General features: G+C 38.0%; 1 long non-coding RNA gene across 1 annotated transcript; it reads left to right on the top strand.

Annotated features, from left to right (window-relative positions):
- The first annotated feature begins 8,833 nt into the window (after positions 1–8,833).
- On the top strand, positions 8,834–11,303 carry LOC137472001 (uncharacterized). The gene is made up of 2 exons (XR_010997957.1): positions 8,834–9,671; positions 11,053–11,303. It is a non-coding gene; the product is annotated as an uncharacterized lncRNA (long non-coding RNA).
- Positions 11,304–23,046: the final 11,743 nt, after the last annotated feature.

Genomic DNA, 23,046 nt, shown 5'->3' with positions numbered 1-23,046 from the left:
AACCTTGTAGCTAAGTTTATATCAGGATAAGACTCATTAAGATTTTCCTCTGTAAAAAAAGCATTTTCACCTGCATCTTAGTCCACCATAATAATGTAAGCTGAAATTTCCCAGGAATATTTTGAAGCTTCAACCAAGAAAAAAGTCAAGGTGTTTTCAATAAATCCCTATTGCCTTCTTTAGGAAAAGCTATATAATATTGCACTGTGTTGGTTGGCGTCAGGGATGTCATTGACTGCTGGCAGAAAAATATCACTGGATTTGCCCAATTTATAAATCTCTATGTTGGCAAACTGGGTTTTGACATTTTGTAACTTTAAGCACTGGAACATGTTACAATGCTACTTCATTAATAGAATTTTTAAATCCTCATCAATCAAAATATCAATGACAGTTTTAATTACTTAAATGGTAAAACACTGTAGGAACTAGTGGTTGTTTCTTAGATTTCTCAAGACAGAAGAACTGATGAATATCTGTCTCAGGCACATAATTGCAATATTGTATCTACATCGTAGGCTTTTGAAAGATGTTCAGCTTTGATTTAAAACTACAACAAATGGTTTAGGGCTAGTTTGTGCAATTAATTGTCTTTGATTAAACTTTTATGTTTCAATATTAATATGAATCCCTGCAGCTTCATTTTTCAAACATTGGATGCCATTACGACTTTTTCCACTGGAGTATTAACTATTATTATAAATTTCCCTTTCTTGAGATGCTATGTCACCCAGATCATTCAAGAGCATTAATTTTCAATTCCACATATAAAGGTCCCCTTCATGTTTGCAAACTATGGAACTTGAAAATGCAACGCAGCAAAGGCTGCCTATTTTTTTTTTGAAGGGGCTGAAAATCCTTAATTACTCAATTACATTGTATTTTCAAAAGCATCTTATAAATCATGAATGATTCTTGCAAAAAGAATATAAAAAGTATCAAAATAGCAAGACTTTATTTGCCAAGGCATCAGTGCAGATCACCCACTAAACACAGAAGAGTTAAATTACAAATTGGAAAATGCCTAGATAAACTTAAAGGAGTTGGTGATTCTTTTTTCTAATGTGAGGGTCAGACCAGGAACAGCTTCCAACAGGGGATGGAGTGGCTGTCCAATTATCAGAGATTCAAGTCATCTACCTCTATATTTAACTTGTCTTGTGTATTTTATTATTATATATATTTGCTTACAGAGGGTATTTTGACTTGTTTTTTCTATAATTTTTTATGTTTTGTATCTCTCATTTTCAGAGAAAAATAAAGTAAATGACAACAAAACTGGATTTGATAGCTCCTGATCCCTTGATAGACAGATGATATAATCCATTTTGCTAGTCTATCCTGGATCAGTGGCTGAGCCTAGGGAATAAGTAGATCTCTAAATATAATATTATACAGAGATGTTTCATGAAACACAACTTTTATTTCATTCTGAAGCGATGGGACACTAAGTCTTAACAGTACAACTGAATTTCTAGATGTAAGTCAGGTTGAATTACAGATAAAAAAAGAACAATTCTTGCTCTATTGTCAGCAATGATCCTCTACACAGTGGCCACTTCTGATCTGATTGTTTCCTCTCATTTGTGAATTTACCTGGCAGTTATAAACGCTGACCCCTGCAGCCGTGAGGTCTCCTCTTTAATTGGGTAGAGGTTTATTGTCACCAAAATTTACAACAGTAGGCTTTTCCACTTTTCTTTCTTACTTTTAGATTTGAGAAAACAACTGTATCATTACTAGCATTTCACTTGCTGAGGAAGAAAAATTTAATATTTTAGCTTCAGGTTGAAAACCAGCAGACAAAGCTTTTTTAAGTGTACCTTCCAGTCCTTTCTGACTCTGAGGCACATAGAACATCACAGCAAGGTGCAGGGTAAACAGGAAGAAGCAAATGGCTAAAAGCCCAGAAAGCCAGAAAAAAAGCCCCAAAATTGTCTTTGCCTGTCTGTTTTATAAATATCCTTTGGGCAGTTGATACATTTTCCAGACATTAAATTATCTTCTATTTGGTTTTATACGTATCTCTAAATGAGACAAATCTTTTCAGATTATGGCATTTCTAAAAGCAACCTGTGTCAGAGTGCCATCTCTGTTGCTGAAAAGGTTGCTATTTTTTACCTCTTTTCTTTGACTGAAAAAACCTGAATGACTGGTTGTAACTGCTGGATAGCAAAGCAGAACTATTTTTATTCATAATAGGTGGGCTGCTAAAGTCTATAATACTGAAAAGCTAAAAATATCCACATTTTATCTGTGTTCTTGTAATTTCCTCTAATTTAAGGTAAAAAATGGTCAGACTTCTATTTTAGAATGAAATATGTCTGCAGTGCACAATGTTGCTCCAACAAGATCAAACCAACCACACTCTGATATCCACATGGTACCATAGTGCTGGAAATAAGTTTTACAAATTTTCCTTGGATGTACCACCATGCTATTACCAGTCTTTGTTTCCTTTTCCCAGAACCAGCTTTCCTGTAACTCTCTTGAAGTCTCTGGACAGCACATATTTCCCCCATGTCTGCAGCTGCGACTCCACAAGCAGAGACTGCTGAAGTTTGAAGATAACAGGAAAAGCCCAACACACAGGTTTTAGACTGGTTGGTTGGCTCCCCCTTTGGAAACTGGAACATCTAAAATATTAAATGTAAGTGTTTTCCAAGATATTTCCAGGTAAATGCAAAAACTGATTTAAATTTGAAGCAAAAGTCCAGAAAAAAAAAACAACTGAAAGGCAAAATGGTAAATATTTCTGCTTTTGTCCCTATTTTTTGGCAAGCTAGATACATATATTATTCATCACACTTAGGTATCCTAGTAAAAGAATCTCAAACTAAAACAAATTGCTGTATGTTCTCCACTAACAGGTCAGTGCTGTTAGAGATGGGTTTGGAGCTGCCAGATAGGAGTTTGGTACAGCTAGCCATTGCCCTTGCAGGCTGATTTTGCTCAGTCTGTCTGCAGACCCCATTCTTTCTTTTGAAGGCCATTCAATGAAAGAACTTGTACAGCTTTTTTTGCTTGTTTTCGGTGATATATCATTGCAGAGGACACATTTTTCCAGAAGTATGTGAGCCAACTACTTCCCAATCATCTGGAAGCCCTGAGATATTTTGTGTAAACTGAGGTAAAGCACAAGACAAACCTTGTCAATCTGCAGAGATGACAGCAGTATGGACTCCCATCTGAAGTTACCTTTGAATTTTACTTAAAAGCTGATTTTCTATGTGCTTTATGCTAAATGAGGCCTTATATTATCAGAACTCATTTAAAGCAGACATGATCTGAATTTTTGGTTTTCATTTTTTGTTTGAAAGTGCAATGAGAAATAGCAATATGAGATTACACAGAGGTGAACAAGAATGTGGAAAAATGGTATGAACTGAAGGATGGTGAATAGTGTACCTTTTTATTGTCTAGGAATTGTCTACCAATAACCTTTACTCTTTGATTTCCAGTAAGAGAATAGTCACACAGATATTGGCCAGTATTTGTGGCACAGAAATACTCTACTGCACTCCTCTATACCAAATGAATTAATGGAGAAACAAATTCCTCTTCATGTTATACAGGAGGATAAACAGGAGTAAAGTGACTTAGTCAAGGCCATGATACAGAAGTCCAGACTTAGGATTATTGCCTATGTTTTCAAGTACAAGAGTTACACAGATGCCAGGGGAATTGTGTTCTTACGCACACACACAAAAAGGTATAATACTAAAGAGCATAAGAGGGATTACAGTAACACTTTTGCCTCTGTCATTTGAGCACTTGGAATTGAATATTCAACAATAGTAAAAAAGTGGATTGATAAAAATAATTGAATATTTTCTGAAAAAATCATAAAAAATAACCCCACACTTCATCTATGTGAATGCAGCCTTGCCTCAAGCCCCGCGTGCAGTGCTGGGCACCACAATATCAGAAAAATGGTAAACTGTTAGAAAGCATCCAAAGGAGGGCAATGAGGATGGAACAGAGTCTGGAGAGGAAGCTGTGTGAGGCTGTTTAGCCTGGAGGAGATGGAGGGAGAACTCATTGCAGTTACAGCTTTCTCATGAAGGGAAGAGGAGGGGCAGGGACTGATCTCTGCTCTGTGGTGACCAGGGACAGGACCAAAAGAAACAGCATGAAGTGAGACAGGGAGGTTTAGGCTGGATATCAGGAAGAAGTTTTTCATGCAGAGGGTGGTTGAGCACTGGAACAGGCTCCTCAGGGAAGTGATCATAGCACCAGCCTGACAGAGCTCAAGAATTGTCTGGACAAGGCTCTCAGGCACATGGTGTGACTCTTGAGGTGTCCTGTGCAGGGCCAGGAGTTGGACATCAATGGTCTTTCTGTGCCTTTTCCAACTCAGGATATTTTATGTCCCTATGTAATTTAATTGAGTGTATCAATATTCTCCAGAGTTGGTATAAATCTGTAAAGAAAGGCAAACAAAGACAAGCAGGTGTGTAAGAATAAAAAGTTCCTTTCCTCAACAAGACTATGAGAATCCTTCCAGTGCTGATGATTCTGCACAAAATTCAGGTGATGAGTGATAAGAGTAAAGCTGTCTGAGTGGGCAGAGGAGATAGCAGTGGGCTGGCATGACAAGAAGTCCAAAAAACACAAGGGCATATTGAAAGAAAATGCCAAGGAGTGCACTAAGAGCAATTCTACAGCCCCATTAGCATTTAGATAAGGAAAACTCCTTCATCAGGATCAAAACACAGCTGTGCTAGTCATCTATCTGTACAGGGTCCTCGATATTTTGGTGTTTTCAATGACCTAAATTGTGCTGCATTGAATTATATTTCATACACTTGATCATTTGGATCCATTTGTTCAAATACTGTCCTGGCTTATATGACAGACTTTCTTTTTAACAGGAAGACTTTCTTTTTATGGCATTGGGGTTATGTTGTTGTGCAAAATGGTAATACAAATAGACCATTTATGTCCTTTCCTTTTGAAATTTATTCTTTTATGTAGAGTACAGTGCTGAAGGATGAAACATAGTGTAAATGTAAAGAAAAGATGTGAGGTCTGTCTCTATCTCTGCCACAGCGTTTTTGCACCATGCAGGGAGGTTACATATTATAACTTTAAACATATCACGTAAGTTATCACCTTTGCTGTTTGCAGAACTGGAACAGGGCATCGCAAGATCTGAAGCTGAATTTTGTACTTTGCAGACACTCAGAGATTCAGTTCTGCATGTCAGATCTGCCCCATTTGAAAATGGAAGATGTTACTTTTCCAAAGACAGTAAGAGATTAAATGCTTCACCACTAAGGAGCAGAAAGGGAAACACGTTTTTTTCCTAATGTAAGTACTTCTATAAAATTAGCATCTCTAGTGCTTTGTATACCAAATGCAGACTATTAGATTTCTTCCACGAAATGATTATGAAATATTATTATCTGGGAAAAAAAGGGCATTGATGTAAAGGTAATTCAAAGATCCTTGCTATGAAAAAGTCTAGTACTTGGCTTATTAACCTTCTCCAGAATTACCATCTCTAAAGTACATGACTGTATGAGGTAGTATAGACAGTATAAATTGTCCTATTTAGGATCAGAATCTTGCATGAAAAATGTGAGGTAGAAATTTCTGAGTCTGATTCAATGGCTACTCTCTTTCAGAGTCTCTTTTGGCCTTTTTTTCTAGAAAGGAATTTAAACAGGAGCACTTGTTAAACAACACAGAAAATCTTAGACAGCTGTAATTAATGTAAATGTACCTGTTTGTACTTTGAAATGAAACATCTCAACCTTAAAATGGAAATTCATGTTTAAACACTAAATATAATAATGATACCTTCAGCAGCATCTCCATAGCTAACATTTCTGTCAGGATGGCCCAGGTTTGCTAATCTTTTTACCTTCAGGTTGTGAGTTTGTCAGAATTAATACATAACTATCAACTTGAAAGACTGTGAATGACTTCTGTTATGGCTTTCACTTGATTTCTTAATGGTGTTATGACCTTGGAGCCTTGTAACTCAGAATAAGAACAGAGGAAATCTGGAAAGTAAATCTGGCATCAATACCAGTTACAGAATTTTACGTTCAGTAAAAGTACCAAAGTACTGGCCAGTTTTGCATAGATTTTTCAAAGGCCAAAGTAGCCATGCACTCAAAATAATAACAACAACAGCAACAACAACAACATCATTCCAGTCTGATCAATTTGAAATCAATACTTGATTTTTGATTTTCACTGTTTTTTTGATTCCATATTCTGCTTCATATGAATTTTTCAGGTGAATATACTTCTCGTGGCTACCATTTGTGCTATTCATTCAATTAGCAAAAACTTTCACATGCAGTTTTTGTCAGTGTCAGTACATGTTTTCAACTCCAATTTTATGTTTGAGAGTTTTTGAAAGTGTTGCCAGAACTCTGTATAAAACATTTAATCACTGAGAGTATCAAAATAAAATTGATTCTCTGTTGGGGTGCTATTAGCATTAATGCTCCTGAGCTAAAAGGAGATGCTATGGGACATATTTTCACAGTGAGCTAGATGGCATTTTAATCTTGCAGTCACACTGAGTATAATTGGAGACAGGTGGCTAAAGCTCCACATTCTATTTCAAAAACATTATGTTCTCTCCATTCAGATAAGCTTAACAAAGCCCCAGATTCATCCTGTTATATTTTGCCAGCTGAACTTTGCAAAATGGAAGACAACATAGGCTGTAAAACCTGTGCATTAATTTAGCTAAGCCCACGTGGATTTCAGGTAGTTTAAGATCACATAGTGCGTGGTTACAGCATTATGTAGCATAGATTTTTCACCAGAAAACACCTCAATGGCCATCTATTCTGAACTATCTTTTTCCTGAACATAGCATTTCAGATATATTTGCAGTCGAGAGGTGATTACTTCATTTTGTAGAAGAAAAGCTGATTTCTGGGGAAGATGGTATTTTGCTCAGAAACTAGATTTATATTTTACAAAGTGGATAATTAAAAAATGAAGCATGTATAAGATAGTACATAAGAGGAATATGATATTAGACAGATTACTGTATAGCCAAAATCTGCATGATTTTGTACTGGAAATGATTATGCATTGATGTCTCAGATACAGCATTATGACATTAAGATTCTAACACTGCTTCCTGGCAGACAGCATGGTATACTGATCTGTTCTAAGGTGATTCTTATGTTCTTAACAGGTGATTCTTATGTTCTTAACATTAAAAAAGGTCTTAAAATCATGTCTGGATGAAGAATACTTCCTGTCCTGTGAAACAGCATCTAAAAACCGTTGGTGCACTAGAAACTTTTGGTGCAATATTTGCCAATCTTTGAATTCTGTGATAGAAATGTTTAAAATTGCTTAACAAGGGAGACCATGTAATGTACATTATTGTTAGACTTAAGCCATCTGTTTCTCATAGAAGCCATCTGAGAGGTATAAAGCCAGACTTAAAAAATTTAAATCTCAAACGTGAAAAATGACTTGCATTTTAAAATCTAACATATTTGCTTTCAAAAATCTGATTTTAATAACCCAACTTCATTGACTAGTCATGTCTAGTAACTAGGCATTCATTTTCCAAGTCTGCTGAGACCTCTTCTACCTGTCCTAGAAAACTTATATTTGATTTGGTTGGCTGAAAAACTCCCTACAGGGATCTACTTTTAAAACAGCATAAATATACTGCTCACAACTTTTATTTTATAAACTATGATTTAAAGCACTTATCCTGAAGAAAAAACACCAGTTGAATTCCCTTTTCAGCCTTGAGGGGATTCAAGCCCAAAATACTTCCATGGTCTTCCAACAGTACAATAGGGCTTCCAATAGTACATGGGCTTCCGATAGTCCCAATAGGACTTCCAATACTACAATCCTAACCAAAAGCCTACTGTTTGGGTCACGTGAGGAGAACCATTTAGACAATTATAGCCCAAATCTTACCAGCAAGGTCTGCAACAAGGTACAAGGTGTGCTTGGAGCCTCTCGTTCTGGCTCTCAATATGTGAGAAGCTGCATCCCAGAACAGTTGGTTAGCTCACAGCTGTCCCATTGCAATCTGATGTCCCACTGTGCCATAACAATTTTTTCTCCTCTGTCACATATGAATAAATCTTTTTGCTGTACAACTGACCATTTTTAGTGAGAGCAAGGCAAAATAATCCTCTCTTTTTTTTTCATTTCAGAATGCCCTGAGGGAAACATAGTCTTTAATAGAGAGATTTGGGCCTTTGAGTTTTTTCAGGGCTAACAAATGTATTGAACTCACCAATATTCTTTTCAAGAAAATGATCTTTGAAATAATTAGTATATCTTCAAACATGATAGCCAGAACTTCTTTAAAAAAATTCAAAGACTTTCTCATCCTTATGCCTATATCCTTACGCCATTACTACATGATAGAAGAGGACAGATTCCAGTTTTTCCCCAGTTCCCATTTTTTTGAGTGGCTGGAGTATTGGACAGTACTTGTCAGGCACTTCAGTCTTTGTGAAAGGGGGCCACATCCATAATAGAACAAAAATACAGTGTTGAACTGTTGGCAGAGTCCATGGCAAAACTGTGGCCAGTGTAAACTCATGTGCTTTCCAAACACTTCTTGGTCACTGCTTAAGGGTGAGGAGGGACTGAGGAGTGTCCAAAAGAAAGCAGACTGGATGCAATTATCCTGCTTTGGTATGGAGGGACTAAGCATACTTGCCTGAACGCAAGCCACTTGGTGATACCTGCCCAGTCTTCCTGTAATGAAATTGCAGGTGGGTGCCTATCCTGGGCAACAGATTTCTTGTAAGGTGGCCAAGATTCATAATCGCAGGTGTGTGACTGTTATTAGTCTGTGGCCCTTGGTACATCTAGCACAAGTTCAGCACAGTGAACAGCTCTGTTCCAGGAGTGAGGGTGAGCTTGCAAGGTGACTGAAAGGCCTTGGGCCTTCGTGTATCATTCAACTTTGCTGTTGACAAAAATCTTTGCTCGAGTCCTTTTATGTTGAGAAATGATGATTAGCACCAATTATCTGAAATTGGTGGATTTATGTACTGATTAAAGCACTGCTCAGTATATTGCTAATGAAAGCCTTCTTCAGCAAATTGACTAAAGCAATGTTTTCAATCTTCCTAAGGATTTACAATGAAAAACTAACCAAACAAAAGTCAATTAGTTTTAACCCTCACTGGAAGTTCTTTTATCTTAAAACTTGCTTACTGCCAGCAAGTAATCTATGCAGTAATAAACAGATAGTTCCTTACTAAATTTATTTCAAAGCTGTTTGTGTATACTCAATTTATCAGTCACATAAGGACAAAATGCTTTCATAAAACATACACAGAAATACATTCTAAGGAATGCATATGGTTTTTTACTTCATAGAGGTCAAAATTGAGACTATCAGATAATGGTTTACCTTTAATGAAAAATATGCAATATAAAAATATGTATCATATATATACTTTGTTTGGAAATTAAGGAGAACAAGTAACACTTGCTTTGATGTGAAAAACAAAATATACATCTTATCTCCGAGACAAACTACATATGATCTTGACAGTCTTTGAAGCTGTCAAATAATCAGAGCACAATCTGTAGCTGTTCTGCCAGTCATCAAGCATTTTCCCACAGAGATGCTGGCTACATATTCCTGTGCTACATATGGACTGGGCAACGGCATCCTGCACTCGGCAAACCCAACAGATGAGGTGGGTCACGCTGTAAAGGAGGACTAAGATCTCCTTTAGAAAAGGAATTCTGCTCCCATTGATTTAAAATGTTTGATTTGGATTATGTATTTTGAATTTATTATTTTTAATTTTATATATATATATATATATATATATATATATTCTATAAAGTATATTTTATAGAAAAATAATATCTAATATTTCATCTAGTTTGCCCCCCTCCCCCCCAAATGAGTTTCAAAACTAAACAAGAGATGGAAATTTTTTACTTTTCTTGTCAAATGTTGAAATAAACATATTCCATTGAAACACATTCCCATTTGAAATCTGGTAGGACTCTACTTTGATTAAAGAAATGGTGCAGCAAATGAATGATCATTTAAATCCCAGCATCTAGCCATTTAAATCAGTTATAGTCCAAATTGTAGTGGTATAAACTGTCCATCTTCCTTCAATCATAAAATACAAATAATTCACTATGTCCCATTAAGAATTTAAAATTTATAAAAAGAGGGTTTTTTATTAATCTTTCCTATTTTATACCTCTTAAAGATTGGGAAGGATGTATTATTTCATTGTGGAATAATAAAATAACAGGAGTGTTGCCAGCTCAAATCTTATGTTTAAGAGGAACACTTTCGCAGTGAAGATCCAGAGCAGCAAATACAGTGAAAACATTCTCCTCCCTCTGAACTTTATTGAATTTCATTTCAAAATTCTAATAAACAGAGATTGTCTTCATTCTAAACTTTCATTTGAGAATAAAAAAAAAAAAAAAATCTTTTTGTGAGCCTGGGTCCTAACTTGCTATTCTCCTCGAAGAATATATGTTAAGTTCCTACTCATAAAACAAAAATAATCTTGACCACTGTCCTTTTTGTGACCTTAGTTTCTTCCCTTAAGCTTCTTAAGAAATTCAATTAACAGTCATCCACACATTCTAATTTTCTAGTGCTATAGGATGCATAGGATACAAATATTAATAAAATTATTATCATCAGACTGGTTAACAGAATGTAGAGTTTGTGATTTCCAGGTTTGCATCACACATGAGTTCTCATTTAATAAGCTTTAAGTTCCCATTCAGTTTTGATAAATATACCATTATCTACCCTAACTATATTTTGGGATCCTAACAGACTTTGAAACAGGCTATGTGAACAATGTTGTGTGCACAAATGTTCCTTATATCCATGCTATTAACATCAGACAGTGGCTAACACTGTTATAAATGGCACTATCTAAAGGAGCTTTATTATGTTTATACTTATTAGAAATTTGCAGCCAGTGATGCTATCTTAAGAGGCTTAATTATTTTTACATTCATTAGAGTTCCACAAAGCTAGCTCTTATCTAGTTACTAGCAATTTACAACTTTTATTATTTTTTTTTCATTTAGAAGTCTGTCTCATCAAGGTCAAAGCCCTTCCAGAGTCACACTGTTCAGCCAGCTCCCCAGAGGTGTGTGTAGATGAACATTTGGATAAGTTCTGTAGCTCAGAAGAAATCAGGCCCAGTTTTTGAACCCCTGAGATTTTCTCATATGTGCAAACAGCAATGTTTTAATGCTGCTTAGATGTGAATAGTTTCTACAGAAAATATTTTCCTCTTTAATGCTGCTACACAACAAATAAACGTAACACGATTCTGCACACAGTGTTGATACATATCCTTTCAAATTGCTTCATGACTGCCAATTATTTTTATAGTGTTATATAAATGTACTTCAGGACATAACTAGCATTAAAAGTCTGGAACCCTATGATTCTCCAACAGCTTCAGTGTGTAACATCTCTCTGGTAATCTCTTTCTCCCTCCCACTTGTGATGTGAGAACACCTGGACCAGGCAGAGAAATTGTTCAGATGAACAGCAATATCAGAGTTATGCAATCCAGTAACTTTCCTCAGGACACCAGTGATTATTCTGTCCTCATTTTGGGGACTGCTGTGATGACTAGAACAGTAACAGTAATAATAATTAAACATGTACTTTAATTTGCAGGAGATGAGAAAGAAATGTAGAAAGAAGAAAGATTAAAATAAGAAAGTTTTAAAAATTTGTCAAAATATTGATTTTCTATATTCTGAGTATGTTTGGCCAGAATTAGCATTGTCTCAGTTTAACATAGGAAGGAACTCCGGAATCACATATTCATATTAAGAGGAGACACTAGAAAAAGTAGTTGTCATAGCCAAAAACCTAGGGGTTCAGAATAAAGATTATGGAGTTTTTTTCAGTTCTTTGATTTATACTTAACCATCTTTCTTTTTCAAGTACCAAAATCCTTGATGTCAAAGTCTTCATCTAATGGGCATTAGTAACACTTTACACAATATTACTAAAAAAATATAAAATCTGAGGCCTTTCAGGGGAAAAAATGCCTCAGTCCAGTCCTATGGGACTGGAGTTTCTTTACAAATACCTAAAAAAATCTGGAGTAAATGTAAGAAACATTGAGTTTAATACCAAATTAAGAGCTGAGGAACTGAGAACTGTTAGCCATGATTCTTGGAGGAGGTATTTTAAGCTTAAGATGCAATAAAAGACAACACATATTATCACCAGCTTTTTCTATATTCAGAGTTTCTAAGGAAGTATTTCTGCCCAGTGTCTTATTTTGATACAGAGTAAATGTATTGACAACGATAAAGCCCTCAGTGAGTGTAATCAAATTATCCAGAAAAACATGCAGTTGCAGCTAATCCTTCAGCCATGGCACACATTGGAATTGTGGCAATCTCCTGTCATAGAAGGAACATCCCTGCCCCTACTCTGGCCAAAGAACTGAATGAAAATTAAAAGTCAAAGCTCTAGATTAATTACTAAAATTTCCAGTAGTAGAATTAATTGGGGTATGTCTATTGCAATAAAATGTCAAAACTCACACTGAGTACTACTTATGATGAATTATTTAACAGGTTTTGCTCAAGTGCACGGTCAGCAGGTCAACTTATGTCAAAAGGTTCACAGGCTGTTTAAACTGAGTTCTCAAAACCTGGGATATTTACACAAAACTCAGGAAAAAATATAGCCTGTGTATTTAGTTTATAAGCTATAAATTTAATGTCACAATCTAGGATATGAGCGATTAGGATATGAGCAATTGTCTTCAAGATGCAATATGCAGAAACTGTTGCTAAAAACAGAAGTATTTTAAACATCAGAGAAAGTTAGAGCTCTAGTCAAGAAAAAACAGAGAAAGAAAATTGATCAGAAGTAGTGGTACAGTCACTGAACAAAGTACAATTTCCCCTAAATTGCCCCAAAATAATTTTATAATGGTGAGGAGCAATTCTGTTGTGTTTTTAATACAATCTGCACTCTCTGAGCATTAAGTTCTTTTTTTTCTCTAATTAAAGCAATGCATTTTCTTAACTATATTTCAGATAGCAGCTTTTAAAAGTGCAGCTCTTGCACAGTGATTCAGACTAAGTATTTGGTGCAAATATGCATAACCTGTGCTAGCAAAATGTTCAAGTGTTAAAAACCCCAAGATTTAATTAGTAAAATCTAAAGCAAGTGAAAAAAAGATATTGCCTCATTACTGAAAATGCTAATAATATACATTCAATATTATAATTTACTCCCAAATAACATAATTCAGCAGATGCTCAGCTATGTTTGAGTTCCTTTTCTTTTATATGTAAGGGAGTATTGTTAAAGCAATATATAAAGCAGTGAAGGTAAAGCAAGAGACTAACAACCCAGATAGTCATTGCCTGCATTTACATGAAGTTCAGGGTCCACATGACAGGAAAATCCTACCCCAAACTAAAGAATGGTCAGAAGTTTAAACTCAAAACTGGAAAAACACCAGCTCATGCATGTGATAGATGAGTAACGTGATGGTTTGCTCTCACAATTAAAAGGCAGATATTATGTATATGTCAAGAGAAGTTTTATAGTTGTGCTTTACCCCCTCTTGCGTTATTATCATGGGATGCCCTGATTTTGGGAAATTTGGGAGGGCCAGCTTGTTACTATGGCAGCACCTGACCTCCAATCAAGATGTAAGGAAGTGAACTCCATCACTGGACAGCGAAGAAGCAGTTGATGGACAGAACTTTGGGAGGGGCTAAAGAGTTAAAAGTCTAAACATCCATTGTGTGGATGAGCACATGGTGGGAAAAATCCTTTGCTCCCAGCACTGTAATATTTTCTCTATTCAGTCTTCTCTCATATTTCTGATAAGGTTTTAACAAAACTTTTAAATTTTTTAGAAGCGAGTATCATTCCTCACATGCAGGAATTGTCCCTGAAATAGCAATTGCTTTAATCAGCTGCCCCAGACCCCCACCTCATGTTAGACCCCATATCAGCCCCTGCCCAGTGGTGCTGCAGCAGGGCTGGTTCCCAGCTCCCTGCAGCCCAGCCCTGCCCAGCCTCGGTCCCTGCTCAGGGGATGGGTGCTGGGGCCCAGGGCTGGGGTTGCCACCAGCATTCCTGTCCTGTCCTGTGCTGCTAGGCTGGGCTGGGCTAGGCAGGGCTGGGTTGGGCTGGGCTGGGTTGGATTGGATTGGGCTGGGCTGGGTTGAGTTGGATTGGGTTGAGTTGGGTTGGGTTGGGTTGGGTTGGGCGGGGCTGGGCTGGGCTGGGCCAGGCTGCATTGAGTTGAGTTGGGTTGGGTTGGGCTGGGCTGGGCTGGGCTGGGCTGGGCTGGGTTGAATTGGGTTGGGTTGGGTTGGGCTGGGCTGGGCTGGGCTGGGCTGGGCTGGGCTGGGTTGAGTTGGGTTGGGTTGGGCTGGGCTGGGCTGGGCTGGGTTGAGTTGGGTTGGGTTGGACTGGGCTGGGCTGGGCTGGGCTGGGCTGGGCTGGGTTGAGTTGGGTTGGGTTGAGTTGGGTTGGGCTGGGCTGGGTTGAGTTGGGTTGTGTTGGGCTGGGCTGGGCTGGGCTGGGCTGGTCTGGGCTGGGCTGGGCTGGGCTGGGTTGAGTTGGGTTGGGTTGGGTTGAGTTGGGTTGGGCTGGGCTGGGTTGGGTTGTGTTGGGCTGGACTGGGTTGGGCTGGGTTGAGTTGGGTTGGGCTGGGCTGGGCTGGGTTGAGTTGGGTTGGGCTGGGCTGGGCTGGGTTGAGTTGGGTTGGGTTGGGCTGGGCTGGGTTGAGTTGGGTTGGGCTGGGCTGGGTTGAGTTGGGTTGGGCTGGGCTGGGTTGGGTTGTGTTGGGCGGGGCTGGGCCGGGCCAGACTGGCCTGGGCCAGGCCAAGCTGGGCCTTGGCTCCTGGCCCCAGGCTGCACTGCTGGCTCTGACTTTCAGTGTGATCCCTAGCATGCACAGCGCAGCCACAGGGATGAGGTGGCTTTACTGAAGTGTTGCAGTAGACAACAAACCCTTTACATCCCTCCCTCCATTTCTGCTGCCTGTCAGCCTCCGAAGGGTTGCTGTGCCACACGTGGCACACGGCTGCCTTGTTGGCATGTGCTCAATCTGCTCTTGGTGTGCTGCTCTTTTTTTACCACCAGCTGAGCTCCCGAGTGTGATCACATCACCCCGTCCCAGGCAGGTCCGCACGTGGAAGTCAGAGCAGCCTGTTCCAAAGAGTGAGAAATGCTGAAATGCCACATCTCGTCACCTGGAGTGGTGAGCTCCTGCAGAGAGCTTTGGACAGGCCTGGGTTTACAAGAGTCAGAGGTTGGTGTAAAATGTGGAGAAAGTAGCTGAAAGCCAATCCCTTCTAAAAATAAGATACAGTTTTAGAAAAAACCTCTTAACAACTTGAGGTGTCACCTGGCAGGCTGCGTTGCTTCTTCATGAACCTATACCCAGTTTTAAGATAAAATAGATCTCTTCAGGTATTCTCCAAGTGTAAAACAGAAAATCTGAAAAGCACAGTAAGAATATCATTGAACATTAGAAAACAAGGATTAGTGAAATTTTGAATCTGCCAATAGAGTGAAATGAAGCCTGACTAAACCCAGAAAGAATAAGTAAGAATTTCAATTTTTATAATAAGCCAGATCAAATAAACTCCTTGTGTTTATTTGGGAAAACAAAATTGTTTCCACAGAGCCATCTGATACCAGGAAAAATCAGTGAGTGAAAACCCTCGTGGCAGTTTTATTCTCTCATTTGAGCAGAACACAGCAGCTATATTATCAAATTTATCATCTGGTAACATATAAGGTATTCAGATCTCTGAAGTAAGCATGCACCTCTTCATTAAATCAAATTAAATGCTTGCTTGATCATAAATTCTTGGAGATAGCAATTAGAGGTCAGTGGGTGAAATAATTAAAGGTATTTTTAGATGCCACATTTATTTTGGAGGGAAGAAAGTAGTTTTATACATCTAGCAGCAGAGAACATAGTTTTGGGCTTTAATGAGAAAAACTGGCTTTACACATCTCTTGAGTAGAAAATAGGTGGAAACTTATTAATTCACACAGTTTTAGTCAGCTGCAGGAAACTGCATGGTGCATGACTACTGATTATACCTGTAATCACACAGGGAGCAGGGGTTTAGAGGTGGCTGCTCCTCTAAAGAGGAAACTCCTTGGGTTGCAAATATGTCACCACCAGAGGCTGCAGCCTGTAGCCTTCCCTTGCTAATTGCTGTTCCCTCTCCTCCTGCTCGGTGCCCTTTGTGCATTCTGCTGCCACCTCTGCTGACCTGAGCAAGTGCTGCCATTTGGAGAGGCTGGAAAAAGGAACAGGTCTTTGCTAGCTCAGCTTATTTTGACTGCAGCAGTGGAGGAACCATTCATAGGATAGGGAGGTGATTTCCACAGGGTCTGGGTCAAGGCAGTAACTTGTCAAGCTGCTGGGTCTAATTGAGGTCTTCCCCTAGCAGTCAGTCTCTTCAGCTCACTCCTCAAAGGTTGAAGTCTCTTGTCTGAAGCAAGGTTCAGACATGAAAGCACAAGACAGCTTTTATTTGCCTCTGTCTTTTTTTTTTTTTTTTTTTTTTTTGACAGGTATAAGAAATTTAAAAGAATAGCTTGGTTTTTTCCTAAAAATTTCCAGAAAAAAAATTGTTTATTGCAAATTAATTGTGTGAAAACATTCAACATTCAGCAGCTCTGCTGTTTTAAATCAGGATAATTTTCTATAGATAATGTGGATGTTTCCATAACTAAAACCTGGAAAATACTATAAAGTTGACACTAAACATGGTCTCAGAGGTCTTTTACGTGGAATTTTGTGTTAAAAATATACAACCCAAGATTTAATTTTTCTTCTACATCATTATAGTAGATGTGATTGAATGGTCAAGAAGGAATAAATACAACAAAATCCAGCTGCTTGTTTACTGAAAACTAGTAACTTGAATGATGTGACTCTTCAGGGGTTCACAGAGCTGCAAGAGAAAAATTACTGTTATGGAAGTGCATTTTTTATTTCTTCCACATAAATAAACTAGGATTCAATCCCTACCACCTTGTAACTTCTCTGGCTTGGGGGAAACTACAAATGATGAAAACATAGGAAAAAGAGGAGAAACACAAATCAGAGTAATATACTTTATATACTGTAGGCAAAGGGAGAAGCATGAAAAAACCCAGATAGAATAAATGCTATTCATTTTATTTTTAATTTAGTAATATGTGTTATGAGATATAGGAGTGGCACGATAAATATAAATGAAAGAAGTGGGGAGAGGAGGATTCCTCACACAACTGATTGATTGAGGTGTCTTTCAGCATAATCCTCTCACTCTGATCATGCTGGACACCAGAGGTATCTTAAATGCATTTTGTTCTGTAAATGGTTTCCTGATCCATATCATTTTCATATTTTCCATAAAGAACCTCAATCTAGGGGGAAAAAATCAATCTGAAACATGCTGGTCTTAATTTGATGAACTTCAGTATGTAATCAGGCCTATGACTCAAATCACATCCTCCAACAGTTTCCTGACTGGGGATATTACCTGAATGAGTCCTGGTGAGCCTTTTTCTTTCTCAATCAAGCACCCATGGCAGTTGTGTGCAGCCTTTTCCCCCACATTCCACACACACCCCCACCATTTTCTCCCCTTTTTCTGATCAGTACGATCCTTTGGGTATTCACCTGTTGGAAATCTCCCGTGTCTGCCTAAGGACCCTCTGCATTAACGAGGGATGGAAGGGGAGAACACAGGAACTCACAGGGACATTTATGCAAGAGGATTTCCAGGGAGTCATAGAGGTGGGCAAATATCCAATGATGGCTCGTACTGTGGCTACCTCCAGGCAGGAGAAAGAGGAAAGATGATTACCTCAGGTTCAGGAACCACCTTGTAAAGAGGACTTTCTCTGTGTATTCATCAATACTGTGGTGTCTGAATTATTCCAGAAGTGTTTGTTCTCATTTGAGACATATGTTAGACTAGATGAATCATCAACAGATATGTCTGTTTCTCTTTACTAAATTTAAAGGTAAATATGTTGGGACTTCAATATTCAATAGCAGATTTTTTTTTGTTGTTGTTGTTGTTGATAAGACCTTGATTGATTTATGAGTTAGATGGTGATTTGAAGAACGAAAAGTGTAACTAAAACTGAGTTAAACATGGCAATCAGGTTTTAAATATTGTAAAGTCAAGTCTGTTTTGCCCATGACAGTCACTGCTGAGTGATCTCTCCCTGCCATAATCTCTACCCATGAGCCTTTTGTTATATTTTCTCTCCCCTGCCCAAGTGAGGAGGGCAGTGACCGAGCAGCTTTGGTGGGCTGCTGCCATCCAACCAGGGTCAGTCCAACACACTTTAAAAAGTAACCCAATAATGCTGGACCTCTTATTTGAGTGATTCATCAATCAGGATTCTCTCCTTTACTCTTTGTTCTCAAATATGTACAGGTACTTTACCTTAGAAATAAAATGGAGTTCTGTTTTCATATGTAGTTTCTGGCAGGGGGATTGGGGAGGGAGAAGGAGAAGAGGGAGATGGATATTTTATGCTCTTTCATTTTCTTCCATATTTACAGCACCCTCAATTGCAAAGATTAATCTTGAAATTGTCAAAGTTTTTGTTTTTCCAAAGGCAAAATGGACCATTAAAATGCACATTTAGAATAAATGAACCAAGTCGCCTGCAGACCTGCTGTGGACTTTAAAAATGATTAGTTTTGCTGGTGTTCTAAGCACTGACTTTCAGTTTATTGAAATGCTAATGAAATTTTGATTATAATATAAAATATAATTTTTTCCTCTATAACATTATTAATGCCATTCCAGAGACGAATGTTGCAGCTAGAATGCTTCATTTTTCATTAAGCCTCCTGTTCAGGGTCTGAATTTACTTATAAATCTCCCCTTTTATCTAGTTTATGTCTCACAGCTCCACCGAGTTTAAATTGTATCTAAAATTTTATGACAGCAGAAGTATATTACTGCAATTAAAATACCAATGAAGTAACCTATAGCAGCATTTTCATTATTTTTTGTACCACTCTGCAAGACACGGGACTAAAGTGAGCTGGGCTCTTCTATGATTTAACTGTGCACAGGGAGAATCTAGCCACAGTGTTTGAAGAGAAAGATCTGATAGCATTAATCAATGCAAATAGAACAAAAGAAGAATGGATACTGAATCCCATTAATCATAAAATTAATTTTCACAGTACCCTTTTTCCCCTTTCCTGTCACGATTAGGCTATGTAACGAGGATTAATTTTGTTACCACGTCTGTATTGCTTCTAGTTCTGCTCTCGCTATCAGCACCTAAGTTCTTGCCAGTTGTTCTTTAAGAAGCCTAACTACTGTTTACCATCTATTTTTCTCTCTTACTCTCACTAAGCCAAGGAAATATGGATGAAAGTGTGTTTTATTCCAGAAAATTGAACTTTTTCTCAGAGGACGATGACATTCTTCCCTGTGCTTAATTTGGATTCACATTGTGGCTTTCAGAATTGTTACCTGCTATAAATCCTGCTGTGGAGTTGGCAATGTCAATGCAGGTTCATAAAGGTTTTAGCTGTCTTACATATCCGCAGAGTAAGCTTGGGGGGAAAATGTTGCATTTTTCTTGATCTGTTTCAGTGTTTTCTCTTGATCTCTCTAGAGATCTGACTTACTTTTCTCTGACTTTTTTTACTTTTTCTTTGACTGCCTCTTATTGTAGTGAAAATTGCTTGAAAACCCAATTCTGTGCTGGAGATGAGAAGGACTGTGTGAGTCATGATTTGGTTACCAAGACTCTTGCATATCAACACAATGATTCACCAAACTCCTTGACTTCTTGTTCTGTGGGTGGAGTCTTTTATCAGGTATTGATACTTGATTGTTCCCCACTCCACCTTTTTGATCAAAAACTAATTTGAGATGTACATGCACACACCTAAATAGCCTGATGAGTTCAATCTGTTCTAGTGTTTGTCAAGCTCACTGTCATGTCAGTAAAACTTGGGTAGTGAAATACAAAGAATATTTTTACAGAATGAGATGTAGTTTTTCAACATCCAGTGTATCCACAATGTATCTCAAATTCTGAATTTAAGTTTTTTCCTTTGTGCATTGATGACAGAGAAATATTACCCTGACAGCACTAATTTGCATGTGGGAGGCATTAGGAAGATAAAGGATATTTGATGGAGTGATATTTGTTGTCTGTCTTCAAAGTCAGACACTTGAAAAGTTTTTGTAATGGTAAAGAATTAAGAGCATATGTTTTCCAATTACATTAAGTCTAATATTCTACCTTTTATTTATCTAATATTTATCTAATATTCTACCTTTTATTTTACCACACACCCTGGATGTGTTTAAAAAAACACTAGAGGAGTTTTCCTCTTGGATAGGGCTTTTCACCTAAACCTGGCAAGTTGCAATTCATGATAATGCAAAATTCTACCAGGATTCGTATTTTTAGTAACAGAAAGAGTAATTTTTGGTTAAATTTAGCTTGATTTCTTTTTTTCTTTCCTTGTTTTTCACAGATTTTTCTTTATAAAAACTAATAAATTGTCCCACTGATGCACCAAATTTGTCCTAGAACGCTCAAGATTCTGATTTAGGTTTATATGAAAGAATTGAAACTCCCACTGACCTGAGAATAAAAAGTCACTTTGCTGCTACCAACTGTAGGATATTATTTATGTTGTTGTTATCTGGGAGAACGAGCATATTTCTAAGATTAAATGCTAAGGCATGGAGTTATTGCAGAAAGCATTACCAACTTTTTTTTAAATGTAAATCTTTCATTCTGTGTGTGGTGAATTACTGCGCAGCTTTTAATCTTAATTTATTTCAAATTGTTTTGCATGTAAGTGAGCATTCTTTGGTATTTTTCCTTTCTATTCCTCATTCTTCTGTTCTGCTGCTCTGCTGTATTCTCCATACTGACTTCTGTCTTGCTTACAGAAGCTTTTGTTCAGCAACTGCATTTCATAGGACTTCATGAGTATCTGCAACTGGGCTCACAGATGTTTTTCTTGGTGACCCAAATAGCCAAGGGATGTATGGGAATGAAAGAAAAGAAATCCTCTCTTTATTTGTACTGTTGTGATGGATCTGCTTCATACTTCAGTACAGCCTTGCAGCTGCTTTGTGCTCCATGAACAGGGCTTAGGATCCTGAAGGAACTGTGCCTCTACTTGCTCCCTCAGCTTTTATGGCCTCTCTGTTATGTGACTGTATTCAGAAAACAAACCTGCCGCTGGTATTTCCTGCACAAAATTCCTGATTATCTGTAACACACATATGATTTTCCTCTCACCTTGCTCAGTCCTAAAGCATTGTCCTTAGGACCATGTGAACTGCTGAGGTTTCCCCAACTAATGTGATTCTAGAGACTATATAACTGTGTCCTTAGAATTATTCTCTATAATTTTGCTACAGCAATACCTGCACTAGTATTGAAACCAGAGAAGAAACCTGCAAATCAAGAAAAATTAGGAAAGAAAGCAGATAAAAGGATTAATCAGGGTGGGTTATTAGAGGCCTGATAACATAATTTTGAAGAGTCTCCAAAACTAAATTTCATGAAGTGGGAAATAGAGGTGAAAGAATCTGATGGAGTTGAAGTCTGAGGAAAAAACCCCAAACTGGTAGATGTTTAACAACCCATCTAAAATCTACTAACTCAGAAGGATCAATAGTTTATTTCCAGGTTTGCAGGAGTTATATTAAAATCCCGGTAAAGATGAATTCTAAGGACAGAAAATAAATAACATGTGGCCTATACTTTTGAGGGATGAAGTAGAAGAAGTCTCACTAAACTCAGCATCTCCTCCCAGACAAAAGAAAGCACATGAGTAGATAAATAGATCAAAGGAATATGATTGCTTTCTGTGGCTCCTTCTAACATGCTAAGTATGTACACTACAGAATTTTATGGAGTTCTTCTCTCAATTAAAGCTCAAACAGTAGACTGTCAGCACCACATCATTTTATGGCATACTGCTGTTGCTGTTTTTAATTGATAGATTTCTCTCAGTAAGTTAATTCCAAGAGCACTTTCTGCTATGTCACTAGCAAGAGCGTCAGTGTTCTGTTAACAGTGTAGCTGCAGGAATGACACACACTTGTTAATTCTGGCAGCATTGCACGTGCTGGGAGCATCTTGCTTGTCTGCCCAGGGACGTGGAGTCACCATCCCTGGATGTGTTTTAAAAAAGATTGGATGTAGCACTCAGTGCCATGGTTTAGTTGAGGTGTTGGGGCATGCGTTAGACTCAGTGATCTTAAAGGTCTCTTCCAACCTTGTGATTGTGTGATCTGAAATGTATATCATCCCATCTGGTCCCCTGAGTTAAGCAGGGATGGTATAAAACAGTGCTTTAATGACAGACTTTTTATAAGAATTTAGGGCCTTCAACTCAGTGGTGTGAGCTGCTTAGATATTCTTTTTTTAAGAGGCAGTAGCAGATGTGCAGTGAAATAGCAGGTTTCTTTCTGTCTGGTCAATCTGTGCACAAAATATCCCTCTGCAATCTTGTGTCAGAGATGCAATGATGGAAACACCCTCATCATTTTAATCCCTCACCATGAAAAAAACCTCATAATGAAAAAGGATTATTTAAAAAACAAAGTGGAGAGCCATCACAAGAAATATCTGCAGGGGAGCTCATTCTCTTACACAAGCTGCCTCTCAGGTCTTTTTGCTGTGCAACAGATTGTGCTACTCATCTGAGACATCAACACACAGTGGCACCCCGGATGATTATGAGATCCACGTGACCAACTTCTCATTGCTTCAAAGCCTATTCATTGCCAGCACTTTTGACAATGAAATGTACTGATTCACCAAGTTTCTTATCACACTCTTAGAAATGGAAAGAAATAATATCTTCAGTTTGAGGCAAACTGGCTTTCAGTTAATGCTTTCATTTCCTTACTAGGAGGATTTAAATGTTGTACTTAAGAATGAGCTTGTGGAGCTGCATCTGCACAGCACCTTGTGGAAGCAGACTAGCAATCTATGATATTTAGTTGTACTTTGTAATTATAGGGTTATATGAATTAATCCAGGGTCCC

This window comes from Anomalospiza imberbis, chromosome 3 (genome assembly GCF_031753505.1).
Source record: "Anomalospiza imberbis isolate Cuckoo-Finch-1a 21T00152 chromosome 3, ASM3175350v1, whole genome shotgun sequence".
Taxonomy (NCBI): Eukaryota; Metazoa; Chordata; class Aves; order Passeriformes; family Viduidae; genus Anomalospiza; species Anomalospiza imberbis.
Note: the sequence above shows the minus strand (reverse complement) of the source record. Positions and strands in the feature narration are given on the sequence as shown.